Source organism: Chrysemys picta, unplaced genomic scaffold, assembly GCF_011386835.1.
Source record: "Chrysemys picta bellii isolate R12L10 unplaced genomic scaffold, ASM1138683v2 scaf4, whole genome shotgun sequence".
NCBI classification, from domain to species: Eukaryota; Metazoa; Chordata; order Testudines; family Emydidae; genus Chrysemys; species Chrysemys picta.
In genome coordinates this window covers 759,352-766,466 of record NW_027052711.1, presented here as the reverse complement: position 1 = coordinate 766,466, position 7,115 = coordinate 759,352, and the positions used below count along the sequence as shown (strand labels likewise).

At 68.8% G+C, this 7,115-nt stretch overlaps 1 non-coding gene across 1 annotated transcript; it reads right to left on the bottom strand.

The window, feature by feature from the left end:
* Window positions 1-4,568: 4,568 nt before the first annotated feature.
* On the bottom strand, window positions 4,569-4,687 carry LOC135977591 (5S ribosomal RNA). Its single transcript, XR_010595026.1, has one exon. It is a non-coding gene; the product is annotated as a 5S ribosomal RNA (ribosomal RNA).
* Between the last annotated feature and the right edge of the window lie 2,428 nt (window positions 4,688-7,115).

Below are 7,115 nucleotides of genomic sequence, written 5' to 3'. Positions count from 1 at the left end.
GCCGGAGGAGGTGGGCAGGGCGACCCTCGCCAGAGGAGGGTCCAGCCACCTCCTTTCCTCTCCCCTCTCCGGAGCCCTGGGTTGACCTGGTGGCCAGACGGGACTTTGAGCCCCGGGCAGGGCGACCCTCGGCGGAGGAGGCTCCGGCCACCCCCTTTCCCCTCGGGGAACGTCAGGTCAACCCATGGGATTCCTGGGGTTGACCTGGTGGCCGGTTTGCTGTGCGGCCCGGCCACCTCCTTTCCTCTCCCCTCTCCGGGGCCCTGGGTTGACCTGGTGGCCGGACGGGACTTGAGCCGGGGGCACTGGTCCTGAGGAGCACAGAGGGGGGGGGCTTAATAGCCGAGACGGAGCAGGTCCGGGGGAGGCTTAATAGTCGTCCCCCGAGCGCTCCAGGAGGCAGGCTTAAGAGTCGTGCTTTAAGGCCACCAGGTCAACCCGTCGAATCTACTGGGTTGACCTGGCGGCCGGTTTGCTTTCCGGCCACCAGGTCAACCCATTGGATTCGACGGGTTGACCTGGCGGCTGGTTTGCTTTCCGGCCACCAGGTCAACCCATTGGATTCGACGGGTTGACCTGGTGGCCGGTTTGCTTTCCGGCCCGGGTGTCACCCCACTGCCAGGGCAGCGCGGCAGTGGTGCTGAGGACCGCAGAGGGGGGCTTAATAGTCGAGACGGAGCAGGTCCGGGGGAGGCTTAATAGTCGTCCCCCGGCCAGTCCGGGGGAGGCTTAATAGTCGTCCTCCGAGCGCTCCAGGAGGCAGGCTTAAGAGTCGTGCTTTAAGGCCACCAGGTCAACCCGTCGAATCTACTGGGTTGACCTGGCGGCCGGTTTGCTTTCCGGCCACCAGGTCAACCCATTGGATTCGACGGGTTGACCTGGCGGCTGGTTTGCTTTCCGGCCACCAGGTCAACCCATTGGATTCGACGGGTTGACCTGGTGGCCGGTTTGCTTTCCGGCCCGGGTGTCACCCCACTCCCAGGGCAGCACGGCAGTGGTCTTGAGGACCACAGAGGGGGGCTTAATAGTCGAGAGGGAGCAGGTCCGGGGGAGGCTTAATAGTCGTCCCCCGGCCAGTCCGGGGGAGGCTTAATAGTCGTCCTCCGAGCGCTCCAGGAGGCAGGCTTAAGAGTCGTGCTTTAAGGCCACCAGGTCAACCCGTCGAATCTACTGGGTTGACCTGGCGGCCGGTTTGCTTTCCGGCCACCAGGTCAACCCATTGGATTCGACGGGTTGACCTGGCGGCTGGTTTGCTTTCCGGCCACCAGGTCAACCCATTGGATTCGACGGGTTGACCTGGTGGCCGGTTTGCTTTCCGGCCCGGGTGTCACCCCACTCCCAGGGCAGCACGGCAGTGGTCTTGAGGACCACAGAGGGGGGCTTAATAGTCGAGAGGGAGCAGGTCCGGGGGAGGCTTAATAGTCGTCCCCCGGCCAGTCCGGGGGAGGCTTAATAGTCGTCCCCCGGGTACTCCGGGGGCCAGGCTTAATCGTCGTCCCCCCGGGCGCTCCAGGGGGAAAAGCTTAATAGTCCTCCCCCGAGGATAGGCTTAATAGGCGTCCCCCGGCCAGTCCGGGGGAGGCTTAATAGTCCTTCCAGGGGAGGCTTAATAGTCATCCCCCGGGCAGTCCGCGGGAGGCTTAATAGTCGTCCCCCGAGTGCTCCGGGGGGGGCAGGCTTAATAGTCGTTCCCCAGGCAGTCCGGGAGAGGCTTAAGAGTCATCCCCCGACAGTGTGGGTGTGGGTGTGGGCGGGGGGGAGGCTTAGCAGTCGTCCCCAGGGCGGTCCGGGGGTGGGGGGAGGCCTCAGAGTCGTCCCTCCGAGAGCCGTGTCGGCGGCGGTGGCGGGTGTCAGGCTTTACATCCAGCCTCCGGAGGGTGAGCGTCCTCGGACGCGATGCAGCCGCCGCAGAGAGGCAGCCTCCGAGGCAGGGAGCGGAGCACCGAGGCTGGGGAGTGGGGAGCAGGAGCCGGGGGGGGGGAGGTGGGGGGCGTTCAGGACAACAGGTCAACCCCCGGGAAGCGGCTGTCAAATGTTCAAAGTCCCCACTCGGCCACCAGGTCAAGCCCCGGGAAGCGGCTGTAAAATGTTCAAAGTCCCCCCCGGGACAACAGGTCAAGCCCTGGGAGGCGGCTGTCAAATGTTCAAAGTCCCCACCGGGACAACAGGTCAAGCCCTGGGAGGCGGCTGTCAAATGTTCAAAGTCCCCACCGGGACAACAGGTCAACCCCCGGGAAGCGGCTGTCAAATTTTCAAAGTCCCCGTTCGGCCACCAGGTCAACCCGCTGAATCTACTGGGTTGACCTGGCGGCCGGTTTGCTTTCCGGCCACCAGGTCAACCCATTGGATTCGACGGGTTGACCTGGCGACCGGTTTGCTTTCCGGCCACCAGGTCAACCCATTGGATTCGACGGGTTGACCTGGTGGCCGGTTTGCTTTCCGGACCGGATGTCACCCCACTCCCAGGGCAGCGCGGCAGTGGTGCTGAGGACCGCAGAGGGGGGGCTTAATAGTCGAGAGGGAGCAGGTCCGGGGGAGGCTTAATAGTCGTCCCCCGAGGACTCCGGGGGCCAGGCTTAATAGTCGTCCCCCCCCCCCCCCCCCCCCGGGCGCTCCAGGGGGGAAAGCTTAATAGTCCTCCCCCGAGGACTCCGGGGGCAGGCTTAACAGTCGTCCGCCCCGGGCGCTCCAGCGGGAAAGCTTAATAGTCCTCCCCTGACAGTGTGTGTGTGTGTGGGAGGGAGGCTTAGCAGTCTTGCCCCGGGTGGTCCGGTGGGGGAGGCTTAGCAGTCATCCCCCGAGGACTCCGGGGGCAGGCTTAATAGTGGTTCCAGGGGAGGCTTAATAGTCTTCCCCCGGGCAGTCCGGGAGAGGCTTAATCGTCATCCCCCGACAGTGTGTGTGTGTGTGTGTGGGGGGGAGGCTTAGCAGTCTTCCCCCAGGCTGGGTGGGGGCCTGGCGGGAGGCGTCGCAGTCTTCCCCCGGGCGGTCCGGTGGGGGAGGCTTAGCAGTCGTCCCCAGGGCGGTCCGGGGGTGGGGTGGGGTGGGGGGCCTCACAGTCGTCCCTCGGAGAGCCGGGTCGGCGGCAGTGGTGGGTTTACGTCCAGCCTCCGGAGGGTGCGCGTCCTCGGAGGCGATGCAGGCGCCGCAGAGAGGCAGCCTCCGAGGCAGGGAGCGGAGCACCGAGGCTGGGGAGAGGGGAGCAGGAGCCGGGGGCTGGGGGTGGGGGTGGGGGGCGTTCAGGACAACCGGTCAAGCCCCGGGAAGCAGCTGTCAAATGTTCCAAGTCCCCACTCGGCCACCAGGTCCACCCCAGTCTAGCAATGGGGTTGACCTGGCTGACGGCCGGTTAGTATCAAGGTAAACTCACCGTCGTCCACAGGAGGGCAGCTCTCAGGCCGGCCGGCTGCGGCTGACTCTGGGGCGGCGCCCGGTCCCGGCAGCGAGGGGCGGGGGGCGCGGAGCGAGACGGGGCTAACCGGGGGGGGGGGGGCGCCTCCTGCGACTTTGGGGGCCGCGGGTCGTCAGTGGCGTGCAGGCCGGGCCTCTCCCGGGGGATTCGGGGGGGCGGTCCTGCGGGCCGGGCGCAGGGGGCTCGGGCGAGCCCGGGCCGGTCCGCCCCGGGGCCGGGGTCTCCGCCTGCGGCTCAGGGGGGCGCGGGTCGTCGGGGGAGGAAGCCCGGGGGAGCTGCACACCGGCCCGCCAGGCCAGGCCTGGCCTGGATGGCCGCGGGGGGATTCGGGGCGGTCCCGCGGGCCGGGGGCCGGGCGCAGGGGAGGCGGGGGGTCCGAGCGAGTCCGTCCCGGGCCCGGGGCCTCCCCCTGCGGCTTTGGGGTCCGTGGGTCCCCGCTGGCGGAAGCCACTGGGAGCTGGACACCCGCCGTCCGTCCCGCCTGGCCAGGCCTGGCCTGGGTGGCCGCGGGGGGATTCGGGGCGGTCCCGCGGGCCGGCGGCCGGGCGCAGGGGAGGCGGGGGGTCCGAGCGAGTCGGTCCCGGGCCTGGGGTCTCCCCCTGCGGCTTTGGGGTCCGTGGGTCCCCGCTGGAGGAAGCCGCTGGGCGCTGGACACCCGCCGTCCGTCCCGCCTGGCCAGGCCTGGCCTGGGTGGCCGCGGGGGGATTCGGGGCGGTCCCGCGGGCCGGCGGCCGGGCGCAGGGGGTCCGAGCGAGTCCGTCCCAGGCCCGGGGCCTCCCCCTGCGGCTTTGGGGTCCGTGGGTCCCCGCTGGAGGAAGCCGCTGGGCGCTGGACACCCGCCGTCCGTCCCGCCTGGCCAGGCCTGGCCTGGGTGGCCGCGGGGGGGGATTCGGGGCGGACCTGCGGGCCGGCGGCCGGGAGGGTCCGGGCCAGTCCGCCCCATGCCCGGCGTCTCCCCCAGCGGCTTCGGTGGCCCCGGGGGGGGTCCTCCGCGGAGGAAGCCGGGTGGGTGGGGAGCCGGACCCCAGGCGCCCAGACCCGTGACCTGCGGCCGCGACCTCCGACTCGGCAGGAGCGACGAGGGGCTTTCCGGCCCGTCCCCCCCTCTCCTTCCCCCCCAGAAAAGGAGAGAGAGCTGACTCGGACCGGGAAAAGCTGCCTACGGCACCTGGGATTCCCAGGCGGTCACCCATCCAAGTACTAGCCAGGCCCGGGACGGTTTACCTTCCGAGATCGGACGGGATCGGGGGCGTTCGGTCCGGTATGGCCGTAGGCACCCGGCCCCGCGCCTCCTCGCCCGCTTTCCCCTGCCGACGCCCGGGCCTGCCGCACGGTGAGCCCCGGTCGGACTGCCCCCCCCCCTGCGGCAGGGCCCCCGTCTCTCGCGGGCCCGGTCCTTTTTTCCTTTTCGAGCTCCGGGGCCCGGGCTGGCCGCCAGAGCCCCTCCGCCCGCCCTCCCCGGCGTCGGGGAAAATACTGTCCCGGACTTCCAGTGCGCCCGATCCTGTCAGCCGGGGGGTGGGGAGGGGCAGTCCCTCGCTGCGGCCGGGGAGGGTGAGCCCAGGGCGGCTTGCCTGCCGTGCGAGGCCCCTCTCGGCCACCAGGTCAACCCCGAGTCGAAAGGGCTGAAAAATTTTCAGAGTCCCCTCCCGGGCACCAGGTCAACCCGTGGAATCGGACGGGTTCACCTGCTGGCCGGTTCGCTTCCCGGCCACCAGGTCAACCCCTAGGTTGCCGACCGGCCTACCCAGTGGCCGGTTTGCTTTCCGGCCACCAGGTCAACCCCTAGGGGTTTTAACGGGGGCACGCCCGGTGGCCTCTTTCCCGTCCGGTCACCAGGTCAACCCGGATCTCCCTCCTTCCCTGGGCGTCCCCTCCTCGGAGGCGTCAGGTTCCATTTCCCCCCCCCCCCCAGACTTCCAGGGGCCCGATCCAGTCGGCCGGGAGGCAGTCCCTCGCTGCGGCCGGGGAGGGTGAGCCCAGGGCGGCCTGGTCCATGTCTCTAGTGGGCCCGATCCTTTTTTTTTTTTTCGAGCTCCGGGGCCAGGCCCGCCCGGGCAGCCCTCCTCGGAGGCGTGGGGCGATTCCCCCCCCCCCCCAGACTTCCAGGGGCCCGATCCTGTCGGCCGGGAGGCAGTCCCTCGCTGCGGCCGGGGAGGGTCAGCCCAGGGCGGCTTGCCTGCCGTGCGAGTCCCCTCTCGGCCACCAGGTCAACCGCGAGTCGAAAGGGCTGAAAAATTTTCAGAGTCCCCTCCCGGGCACCAGGTCAACCCGTGGAATCGAACGGGTTCACCTGCTGGCCGGTTCGCTTCCCGGCCACCAGGTCAACCCGTGGAATCGGACGGGTTCACCGGCTGGCCGGTTCGCTTTCCGGCCACCAGGTCAACCCCTAGGTTTTAAGGGGGGGACGCCCGGTGGCCTCTTTCCCGTCCGGTCACCAGGTCAACCCGGATCTCCCTCCTTCCCTGGGCGCCCCCTCCTCGGAGGCGTCAGGTTCCATTCTTTTTTCCAGACTTCCAGGGGCCCGATCCAGTCGGCCGGGTGGCAGTCCCTCGCTGCGGCCGGGGAGGGTGAGCCCAGGGCGGCTTGCCTGCCGTGCGAGTCCCCTCTCGGCCACCAGGTCAACCCCGAGTCGAAAGGGCTGAAAAATTTTCAGAGTCCCCTCCCGGGCACCAGGTCAACCCGTGGAATCGAACGGGTTCACCTGCTGGCCGGTTCGCTTCCCGGCCACCAGGTCAACCCGTGGAATCGGACGGGTTCACCGGCTGGCCGGTTCGCTTTCCGGCCACCAGGTCAACCCCTAGGTTTTAAGGGGGGGGGGACGCCCGGTGGCCTCTTTCCCGTCCGGTCAGCAGGTCAACCCGGATCTCCCTCCTTCCCTGGGTGCCCCCTCCTCGGAGGCGTCAGGTTCCATTCTTTTTTCCAGACTTCCAGGGGCCCGATCCAGTCGGCCGGGTGGCAGTCCCTCGCTGCGGCCGGGGAGGGTGAGCCCAGGGCGGCTTGCCTGCCGTGCGAGTCCCCTCTCGGCCACCAGGTCAACCCCGAGTCGAAAGGGCTGAAAAATTTTCAGAGTCCCCTCCCGGGCACCAGGTCAACCCGTGGAATCGAACGGGTTCACCTGCTGGCCGGTTCGCTTCCCGGGCACCAGGTCAACCCGTGGAATCGAACGGGTTCACCTGCTGGCCGGTTCGCTTCCCGGGCACCAGGTCAACCCGTGGAATCGAACGGGTTCACCTGCTGGCCGGTTCGCTTCCCGGGCACCAGGTCAACCCGTGGAATCGAACGGGTTCACCTGCTGGCCGGTTCGCTTTCCGGCCACCAGGTCAACCCCTAGGTTTTAAGGGGGGGGGGGACGCCCGGTGGCCTCTTTCCCGTCCGGTCAGCAGGTCAACCCGGATCTCCCTCCTTCCCTGGGCGCCCCCTCCTCGGAGGCGTCAGGTTCCATTCTTTTTTCCAGACTTCCAGGGGCCCGATCCAGTCGACCGGGAGGCAGTCCCTCGCTGCGGCCGGGGAGGGTGAGCCCAGGGCGGCTTGCCTGCCGTGCGAGTCCCCTCTCGGCCACCAGGTCAACCCCGAGTCGAAAGGGCTGAAAAATTTTCAGAGTCCCCTCCCGGGCACCAGGTCAACCCGTGGAATCGAACGGGTTCACCTGCTGGCCGGTTCGCTTCCCGGGCACCAGGTCAACCCGTGGAATCGAACGGGT